This window comes from Arachis stenosperma, unplaced genomic scaffold, assembly GCF_014773155.1.
Source record: "Arachis stenosperma cultivar V10309 unplaced genomic scaffold, arast.V10309.gnm1.PFL2 arast.V10309.gnm1.Scaffold_100028, whole genome shotgun sequence".
In the NCBI taxonomy this organism is placed as follows: Eukaryota; Viridiplantae; Streptophyta; class Magnoliopsida; order Fabales; family Fabaceae; genus Arachis; species Arachis stenosperma.
In genome coordinates, this window is record NW_026651370.1 from 401,227 (window position 1) to 410,570 (window position 9,344).

Sequence of the window (9,344 nt, forward strand, 5' to 3'; positions counted from 1 at the left end):
GGTTTGAGGTCTCCCCTCTTGAGTTGGTTTGGGACACCCTTAGAATTGGTTATCCACTTAGTTCCAGGGAGGCATATGTCCTCTAGAACTTGATCCAACCCCTTATCTACTCTCACCATCCTCCTATTAAAGGAATCAGGATCATCTTGCAGTTGAGGCAACTTGAAGATTTCTCTTATTTTGTCCAGATGGAAGTATATAACTTTCCCTCTGACCATGGTTCTATAGGTATGGTAAGCAGTTCCAGTCATTCTCTGCTTATCTGTTAGCCACAGATTTGAGTAGAATTCCTGAACCATGTTCCTTCCAACCTTTGTCTCAGGATTGGTTAGAACTTCCCATCCTCTGTTTCGAATTTGCTCTTGGATCCCGGATATTCATCTTCTTTCAGATCAAATTTAACTTCCGGGATCATTGACCTCAGACCCATTATTTTATGATATTGGTCTTCATGTTCTTTGGTTAGAACTTCTCTTCATTCCAAAGATTCTTTGGATTATTCTCTTTCTTGCCTCTTAAATTGGTTTGTTTTCCCTTAGGAGCCATGATATTGATGAATCTTGGCTTAGTGATCACGGAAAAGCACACCAAACTTAGAGGTTTGCTTGTCCTCAAGCAAAATAAAAGAGAGAAGAGAGGGGGAGGAAGAGGAAATTCGAATGGTGTGGTGGAATGAGGGAGCCAACGTGTATTATAGGTGGGGAGGGGAGTTTTCGAAAAACAAGAGAGGGATTTGAAAAGATATGGAAAGAAATTGAGAAAAGGGTGAGTTTTTGAAGAAGATTTGGGATTAATTTGAAATAGATTTGAAGAATGGTTTTGATTTGTGAAGATTTGAAAGTGAATGATGAAGGATTGAAGTGCATTTATGTAGAAGAGTATGGTTAAAAAGAGGAAAGTTTGAAAAAAATTGAGTTGAAAACAAAAATGTGGTCCCCCCACCTTTCTGGCGTTAAACGCCCAGAATGGCACCCATTCTGGCGTTTAACGCCCATTTGCTACCCTTTTTGGGCGTTTAACGCCCAGCCAGGTACCCTGGCTGGCGTTAAACGCCAGAAATCCTTTATCACTGGGCGTTTTTCCAAAACGCCCAGGATGCTGCACACCTGGCGTTAAACGCCCAGAATGGTGCCCATTCTGGCGTTTAACGCCCAAAATGGTACCATTACTGGCGTTAAACGCCCAGAATGGTGCCCATTCTGGCGTTTAACGCCCAAAATGCCCCTTACTGGCGTTTTTTTCGCCAGTAAGCTCATTTTCTCTGCTTTTGAGCTGAATCCTTCTGTAACTCTGTGAATTCCTTCATTTTTGATACTTGCCTTTGTAAGAACAATTCATACAACCTTCTAATGACTGGGTTGCCTCCCAGCAAGCGCTTCTTTACTGTCTTTAGCTGGACTTTCACTGAGAATCACTCAAGTCTCAGTTTTGAGCATTCCTGCTCAAAATTTCCTTCAAGATAGTGCTTGATTCTCTGTCCATTAACAATGAACTTCTTGTCAGAATCAATATCCTGAAGCTCAACATATCATATGGTGATACTCCTGTAATCACATACGGACCCCTCCACCGGGATTTGAGTTTTCCTGGAAACAATTTGAGCCTGGAGTTGAAGAGCAGAACTTTTTGTCCTGGCTCAAAGACTCTGGTTGACAATCTCTTGTCATGCCACTTCTTTGCCTTTTCCTTATAAATTTTTACATTTTCAAAGGCATTGAGTCTGAACTCCTCTAGCTCATTTAGCTGGAGCAGTCTTTTCTCACCAGCTAACTGTGCATCCATGTTTAGGAATCTGGTTGCCCAGTAGGCTTTGTGTTCCAGTTCCACAGGCAAATGACAGGCCTTCCCATACACCAATTGGTATGGAGAGGTTCCTATAGGAGTCTTGAATGCTGTTCTGTATGCCCACAGAGCATCATCCAAGCTCTTTGCCCAATCCTTTCTTCGGGCTATCACAGTCCGTTCTAGGATTCTTTTTAGCTCTCTGTTAGAGACTTCAGCTTGCCCATTTGTCTGTGGATGATACGGAGTTGCCACTTTATGGCTGATTCCATATCTAACCATAGCAGAGTATAGCTGTTTATTGCAGAAATGAGTGCCCCCATCACTGATTAGTACTCTGGGAACACCAAATCTGCTGAAAATGTTCTTCTGGAGGAATTTCAGTACAGTCTTGGTATCATTAGTGGGTGTAGCAATTGCTTCTACCCACTTAGATACATAGTCTACTGCCACCAGAATGTAAGTGTTTGAGTATGATGGTGGGAATGGCCCCATGAAGTCAATTCCCCATACATCAAACAATTCTATCTCTAATTTTCCTTGTTGAGGCATGGCATATCCGTGAGGCAGATTACCAGCTCTTTGGCAACTGTCACAGTTACGCACAAACTCTCGGGAGTCTTTATAGAGAGTAGGCCAGTAGAATCCACACTGGAGAACTTTAGTGGCTGTTCGCTCACTTCCAAAATGTCCTCCATAATGTGATCCATGGCAGTGCCATAGGATCTTTTGTGCTTCTTCTCTGGGTACACACCTGCGGATCACTCCGTCAGCACATCTCTTAAAGAGATATGGTTCATCCCAAAGGTAGTACTTGGCATCTGAAATTAGTTTCTTTCTCTGCACATAACTGTACTCTTTGGGTATGAACCTCACAGCTTTATAGTTTGCAATATCTGCAAACCATGGAGCTTCCTGAATGGCAAAGAGTTGCTCATCTGGGAAAGTCTCAGAGATCTCAGTAGAAGGGAGGGACGCCCCAGCTACTGGTTCTATCCGGGACAGATGATCAGCCACTTGGTTCTCTGTCCCTTTTATGTCTCTTATTTCTATATCAAACTCTTGCAGAAGCAACACCCATCTTATAAGCCTGGGTTTTGAATCCTGCTTTGTGAGTAAGTATTTAAGAGCAGCATGGTCAGTGTACACAATCACCTTTGATCCCACTAAGTAGGATCTAAACTTGTCAATGGCATAGACCACTGCAAGTAATTCTTTTTCTGTGGTTGTGTAATTCTTCTGTGCATCATTTAGAACACGGCTAGTATAATAAATGACATGCAGAAGTTTGTTATGCCTCTGTCCCAACACTGCACCAATGGCATGATCACTGGCATCACACATTAATTCAAATGGTAATGCCCAATCTGGTGCAGAGATGACTGGTGCTGTGACCAGTTTAGCTTTCAGGGTCTCAAATGCCTGCAAACACTGTGTGTCAAACACAAATGGCGTGTCAGCAGCTAACAGGTTACTCAAAGGTTTAGCAATTTTCGAAAAATCCTTGATAAACCTTCTATAGAATCCTGCATGCCCCAGAAAGCTTCTGATTGCCTTAACATTGGCAGGTGGTGGTAATTTTTCAATTACCTCTACCTTTGCCTTATCCACCTCTATCCCCCTACTTGAAATTTTGTGCCCAAGGACAATTCCTTCAGTCACCATAAAGTGACATTTCTCCCCGTTTAAAACCAGGTTAGTCTCTTGGCATCTTTTCAGGACAAGTGATAGGTGGTTAAGACAGGAGCTAAATGAGTCTCCATATACTGAAAAGTCATCCATGAAGACTTCCAGAAATTTCTCTACCATATCTGAGAAGATAGAGAGCATACACCTTTGAAAGGTTGCAGGTGCATTGCATAGACCAAAAGGCATTCTCCTATAGGCAAACATGCCAGAAGGGCATGTGAATGCTGTTTTCTCTTGGTCTTGAGGATCTACTGCAATTTGGTTGTAGCCTGAGTAGCCATCCAAAAAGCAGTAGTAATCATGACCAGCTAGTCTTTCTAGCATTTGGTCTATGAATGGTAAAGGAAAATGATCCTTTCTGGTGGCTGTATTGAGTCTTCTGTAGTCAATACACATGCGCCACCCTGTGACTGTTCTTGTAGGAACCAGTTCATTTTTTCATTATGAACCACTGTCATGCCTCCCTTTTTGGAACAACTTGGACAGGGCTCACCCAGGGGCTATCAGAAATAGGATAAATAATCCCAGCCTCTAGTAATTTAGTGACCTCTTTCTGCACCACCTCCTTCATGGCAGGATTTAGCCTCCTCTGTGGTTGAACCACTGGTTTGGCATATCCTCCAATAGGATCTTGTGCATGCATCTAGCTGGGCTAATGCCCTTGAGATCACTGATGGACCACCCAAGAGCTGTCTTGTGTGTCCTTAGCACTTTAATCAGTGCTTCCTCTTCCTGTGGATTTAAAGCTGAGCTTATAATCACTGGAAAAGTGTCACCCTCTCCCAGAAATGCATATTTCAGAGATGATGGTAGTGGTTTGAGTTCAGGCTTAGGAGGCTTATCCTCCTCCTGAGGAATTTTCGAAAATTCATTTGCCTCCTCTGGCTCTTCCTGATCAGTTTGAGCATCTTTGAAGATGTCCTCAAGCTCTGATTCTAGGCTTTCAGCCATATTGATCTCTTCTACCAGAGAGTCAATAATGTCAGCGTCCATACAGTCCTCTGGTGTGTCTGGATGCTGCATAGCTTTTACAGCATTCAACTTGAACTCATCCTCATTGACTCTCAGGGTTACTTCCCCTTTTTGTACATCAATGAGAGTTCGTCCAGTTGCTAGGAAGGGTCTTCCTAGAATGAGAGTTGCACTCTTGTGCTCCTCCATTTCCAGCACCACAAAGTCAGTTGGAAAGGCAAATGGCCCAACCTTTACAATCATGTCCTCTATTATGCCTGATGGGTGTTTAATGGAGCCATCAGCAAGTTGGAGGCATATCCTGGTTGGTTTGACTTCTCCAATCAACCCAAGCTTTCTGATAGTGGATGCAGGTATTAGATTGATGCTTGCTCCAAGATCACATAAAGCTGTCTTGGTGCAAGTGCCTTCTAATGTGCATGGTATCAGAAAGCTTCCAGGATCTTGAAGCTTTTCTGGTAAGCTTTTTAGAATGACTGCACTGCATTCTTCAGTGAGAAACACTTTTTCAGTTTCTCTCCAATCCTTCTTATGACTTAAGATTTCCTTCATGAACTTAGCATAAGAAGGTATTTGCTCAAGTGCCTCTGCAAAAGGAATCTTTATTTCAAGAGTCCTTAAATAATCTGCAAAGCGGGCAAATTGCTTATCCTGTTCCGCCTTGCGGAGTTTCTGAGGATAAGGCATCTTGGCTTGATATTCTTCAACCTTAGATGCTGCAGGTTTATTCCTTACAGAAGTGGTTGAAGAAGCCTTGTTAGAGGGATTATGTCAGCACTCTCAGGTGTCTGATTTTCCCTTGGCGTTTGGACGCCAGGAATGGGTGGAAAATGGGCGTTTAACGCCAACTTTTCCCCCTTTTCTGGCGTTTGAACGCCAGAACTGGGCAAGGAATGGGCGTTTAACGCCAGCTTTCCTTCCCTTTCTGGCGTTTGAACGCCAATATTCCTCTCTGGGCTCTACTGTCCTCAGAGGGAATTTGAACAGTGGGTTGGTTGTCCTCTGTCAATTGTTCCTTGTTTGGCTTTTTGCTCTTTTGAGCAGTGTTATTCAAGGTCTTCCCACTCCTCAATTGAACTGCTTGACACTCCTCTGTTATCTGTTTAGATATTGCTGTTTTGCTTGATTCAACTGTAGTTCTATGCTTTTATTAGCAACTTTAGTTTCATGGAGCATCTCTTTAAATTCTGCTAACTGTTCTGTCATCAGGAGTAGTTGTTGATTAAGCTCCATTATCTGTTCTTGAGGATTAGAGTCAGTGACTACTGTCATGACTTCCTCTTCTGGAGAGAACTCATTGCTAGAGTACAGATATTGGTTTCTAGCAACAGTGTCTATAAGCTCTTGAGCTTCTTCAATTGTCTTCCTCATGTGTATAGATCCACCAGCTGAGTGGTCTAAAGACATCTGAGCTTTTTCTGTAAGCCCATAGTAGAAAATGTCTAACTGTACCCACTCTGAAAACATTTCAGAGGGACATTTTCTTAGCATACCTCTATACCTCTCCCAGGCATTATAAATGGATTCATTATCCTCTTGTTTAAAGCCTTGGATGTCCAGCCTTAGCTGTGTCATCCTTTTTGGAGGGTAAAAATGATTCAGGAATTTGTCTGATAACTGTTTCCATGTCTTTATGCTTGCTGTAGGTTGGTTATTTAACCACCTTTTAGCTTGATCTTTTACAGCAAATGGAAACAGTAATAGTCTGTAGACATCCTGATCTACCTCTTTATCATGTACTGTGCCAGAAACTCAGTAGGTTCTTCCTGTGGAAGACCGGAATACTGGCAATTTTGCTGCACTATGATAATGAGTTGAGGATTTAGCTCAAGCTGCTTGCTTTGATGGGAGGTATACAGATGCTACTCCCATATGCAGCTGTAATGGGGTTAGCATAAGACCCCAGAGTCCTCTTGGACTGATTAATTCCACTTAAGTCCATAATGGACAAAAGGGGAATGAGAATGATTGCAAAGAGATCAATTTTGTTTATTTTATATATTTTTTTTTGAAATAACCGAAAAAATAAAATAAAAAGAAATTTAAATAAAAAAATTTGAAAATCAAAAGGGAAAATGAGATCAAAGCAAATTGAGAACTGAATCAATTAGTAAAAAAAGATTTTGAAAACAGCAATTAAAAAGATATGATCGAAAAAATTTTTATGAAAAAAGATTTGATTTTTAAAAAGAGGAAAGAGAAAAACACAAAAAGACACCAAACTTAAAATTTTTAGAAAATCAAACACTAAATTTTTCGAAAATTTTAAGAGAAAAACACAAAGAGGACACCAAACTTAGAACTTTTATGAATCAAAACGGGACTAGGAACAAGAAAAATTCGAAAGTTAAAAGAAGAAAAACAAAAAGCATGCAATTGACACCAAACTTAGAATATGAAACTAGACTCAACTAAAAAAACTCTAAACCAACAAAAATAAAACAGTCCTAATCTAAGCAACAAGATAAGCCGTCAGTTGTCCAAACTCGAACAATCCCCGACAACGGCGCCAAAAACTTGGTGCACGAAATTGCAATAACACTTTTGCAATCCCGCACAACTAACCAGCAAGTGCACTGGGTCGTCCAAGTAATACCTTGTGTGAGCAAGGGTCGATCCCACGGAGATTGTCGGCTTGAAGCAAGCTATGGTTATCTTGTAAATCTTAGTCAGGAGATCAGAAATTATCAGGATTGATTGTAAAAAGTAAAAGAACATGAAATGGTTACTTGTTTAGCAGTAATGGAGAATAGGTTGGGGTTTTGGAGATGCTCCATCTTCTGAATCTCTGCTTTCCTACTGTCTTCTTCATCAAACACGCAAGTCTCCTTCCATGGCAAGCTCATGTAGGGTTTCACCGTTGTCAATGGCTACCTCCCATCCTCGCAGTGAAAGCTAATGCACGCACTCTGTCACAGTACTGCCAATCACCGGTTTGGTTCCCTCCCCTACCGGAATAGAATCCCTCTTTTGCGTCTGTCACTAACGCCCAGTAGGTTACAGGTTTGAAGCACGTCACAGTCATTCAATCATTGAATCCTACTCAGAATACCACAGACAAGGTTTAGACCTTCCGGATTCTCTTGAATGCTGCCATCAGGTCCTGCCTATACCACGAAGATTCCGATTAAAGAACCCAAGAGATAACTACTCAATCTAAGATAGAACAGAGGTGGTTGTCAGGCACGTGTTCATAGTTGAGAATGATGATGATTGTCACGGATCATCACATTTATCCGGATTAAGAACAAGTGTTATCTTAGAATCGAAGCAAGCATGATTGAATAAGAAACAGTAGTAATTGCATTAATCCATCAAGACACAGCAGAGCTCCTCACCCCCAACCATGGGGTTTAGAGGCTCATACTGTGGAAAGAAACGTGTACAAAATGTTATGGGGTCATAAGGTACGGATACAATGTCAAAAGATCCTATAAGTAGTAAACTAGTGTCCTAAGGTCTACAGAAATGAGTAAATGACAGAAAAATCCACTTCCGGGCCCACTTGGTGTATGCTTGGGCTGAGCAATGAAGGAATTTCGTGTAGAGACCTTTTTTGGAGTTAAACGCCAGCTTTCATGCCAGTTTGGGCGTTTAACTCCAAATTTTATGCCAGTTCCGGCGTTTAACGCTGGAATTTCTGTAGGTGACTTTGAGCGCCGGTTTGGGCCATCAAATCTTGGGCAAAGTATGGACTATTATATATTGCTGGAAAGCCCAGGATGTCTACTTTCCAATGCCGTTGAGAGCGCGCCAATTGGGCTTCTGTAGCTCCAGAAAATCCACTTCGAGTGCAGGGAGGTCAGAATCCAACAGCATCTGCAGTCCTTTTTAGTCTCTGGATCAGATTTTTGCTCAGGACCCTCAATTTCAGTCAGAAAATACCTGAAATCACAGAAAAACACACAAACTCATAGTAAAGTCCAGAAAAGTGAATTTTAATTAAAAACTAATAAAAATATACTAAAAACTAACTAAAAGATACCAAAAACATACTAAAAACAATGCCAAAAAGCATACAAATTATCCGCTCATCAGAAGTGTACATGAATTGGTTATTTGCAACCATTTCAATTAGCTCTTGAGCTTCTGCAGGCGTCTTCTTCAGATGAAGAGATCCTCCAGCAGAGCTATCCAAAGACATCTTGGATAGTTCAGAGAGACCATCATAGAAAATACCTATGATGCTCCATTCAGAAAGCATGTCTGAGGGACATCTTCTGATTAATTGTTTGTATCTTTCCCAAGCTTCATAGAGGGATTCTCCATCCTTCTGTCTGAAGGTTTGGACTTCCACTCTAAGCTTACTCCATCTTTGAGGTGGAAAGAACTTTGCCAAGAAGGCATTGACTAGCTTTTCCCAAGAGTCCAGGCTTTCTTTAGGTTGAGAATCCAACCATATTCTAGCTCTGTCTCTTACAGCAAAAGGGAATAGCATCAGTCTGTAGACCTCAGGGTTAACCCCATTAGTCTTGACTGTGTCACAGATTTGCAAGAATTCAGCTAAGAACTGATGAGGATCTTCCATTGGAAGTCCATGGAACTTGCAATTCTGTTGCATTAGAGAAACTAATTGAGGCTTAAGCTCAAAGTTGTTTGCTCCAATGGCAGGGATAGAGATGCTTCTCCCATAGAAATTAGGAGTAGGTGCAGTGAAGTCACCCAGCACCTTCCTTGCGTTGTTGGCATTGTTGTTGTTTTCGGCTGCCATGTCTTCTTCTTCTTTGAAGAATTCGGTCAGGTCCTCTAAAGAGAGTTGTGCTTTAGCTTCTCTTAGCTTTCTCTTCAAGGTCCTTTCAGGTTCAGGATCAGCTTCAACAAGAATGCCTTTGTCTCTGCTCCTGCTCATATGAAAGAGAAGAAAACAAGAGAAATGTGGAATCCTCTATGTCACAGTATAG

At 41.6% G+C, this 9,344-nt stretch overlaps 1 non-coding gene across 1 annotated transcript; it reads left to right on the forward strand.

The window, feature by feature from the left end:
• The first annotated feature begins 8,641 nt into the window (after positions 1-8,641).
• On the forward strand, positions 8,642-8,749 carry LOC130959976 (small nucleolar RNA R71). Its single transcript, XR_009078948.1, has one exon. It is a non-coding gene; the product is annotated as a small nucleolar RNA R71 (small nucleolar RNA).
• Positions 8,750-9,344: the final 595 nt, after the last annotated feature.